Source organism: Balaenoptera physalus, assembly GCF_965194825.1.
Source record: "Balaenoptera physalus genome assembly, chromosome: 8".
Lineage (NCBI taxonomy): Eukaryota > Metazoa > Chordata > Mammalia > Artiodactyla > Balaenopteridae > Balaenoptera > Balaenoptera physalus.
In genome coordinates this window covers 117,516,556-117,518,025 of record NC_138887.1, presented here as the reverse complement: position 1 = coordinate 117,518,025, position 1,470 = coordinate 117,516,556, and positions in this window count along the sequence as shown.

The window sequence follows — 1,470 nt, the reverse complement described above, 5'->3', positions numbered from 1 at the left end:
AGCGTCTCCTCGTGGATAGAGCGTCTCCTCGTGGATAGAGCGTCTCCTCGTGAATACAGCATCTCCTCGTGGATAGACCGTCTCCTCATGGATAGAGCATCTCCTCATGGATAGAGCATCTCCTCATGGATAGAGCTTCTCCTCATGGATAGAGCATCTCCTCATGGATAGAGCATCTCCTCATGGATAGAGCATCTCCTCATGGATAGACCATCTCCTCATGGATAGAGCATCTCCTCATGGATAGAGCATCTCCTCATGGATAGAGCATCTCCTCATGGATAGACCATCTCCTCATGGATAGAGCATCTCCTCATGGATAGACCATCTCCTCATGGACAGAGCATCTCCTCATGGACAGACCATCTCCTCATGGACAGACCATCTCCTCATGGACAGAGCATCTCCTCATGGATAGACCGTCTCCTCATGGATAGAGCATCTCCTCATGGATAGACCGTCTCCTCATGGATAGACCGTCTCCTCATGGATAGAGCGTCTCCTCATGGAGAGAGCGTCTCCTCGTGGATAGAGCGTCTCCTCGTGGATAGACCGTCTCCTCGTGGATAGAGCGTCTCCTCGTGGATAGAGCGTCTCCTCGTGGATAGAGCTTCTCCTCGTGGATAGACCGTCTCCTCGTGGATAGAGCGTCTCCTCGTGGATAGAGCGTCTCCTCGTGGATAGAGCGTCTCCTCGTGGATAGAGCGTCTCCTCGTGGATAGAGCGTCTCCTCGTGGATAGACCGTCTCCTCGTGGATAGAGCGTCTCCTCGTGGATAGACCGTCTCCTCGTGGATAGAGCGTCTCCTCGTGGATAGACCGTCTCCTCGTGGATAGAGCGTCTCCTCGTGGATAGACCGTCTCCTCGTGGATAGACCGTCTCCTCGTGGATAGAGCGTCTCCTCGTGGATAGAGCGTCTCCTCGTGGATAGACCGTCTCCTCGTGGATAGACCGTCTCCTCGTGGATAGAGCGTCTCCTCGTGGATAGACCGTCTCCTCGTGGATAGAGCGTCTCCTCGTGGATAGAGCGTCTCCTCGTGGATAGAGCGTCTCCTCGTGGATAGACCGTCTCCTCGTGGATAGAGCGTCTCCTCGTGGATAGAGCGTCTCCTCGTGGATAGACCGTCTCCTCGTGGATAGAGCGTCTCCTCGTGGATAGAGCGTCTCCTCGTGGATAGACCGTCTCCTCGTGGATAGAGCGTCTCCTCATGGATAGACCATCTCCTCATGGATAGAGCATCTCCTCATGGATAGAGCATCTCCTCTCCAGTGTTCCTGACTCCAGTCAACTTCCACTGCCACATGCCCACCAGAGTGATCTTTATAAAATGCAAATAATTCCATGCCACTCCCCCACTTAAAATTTTTCACTGCCTTCTTATTGCCCTCAGGCTAAAGGCTTTTATTTTCTGGGCCCCTGTCTCCAGCTTCATCCCTTGTTGCACCTCCTCCCACTATATCTCAGGTTTA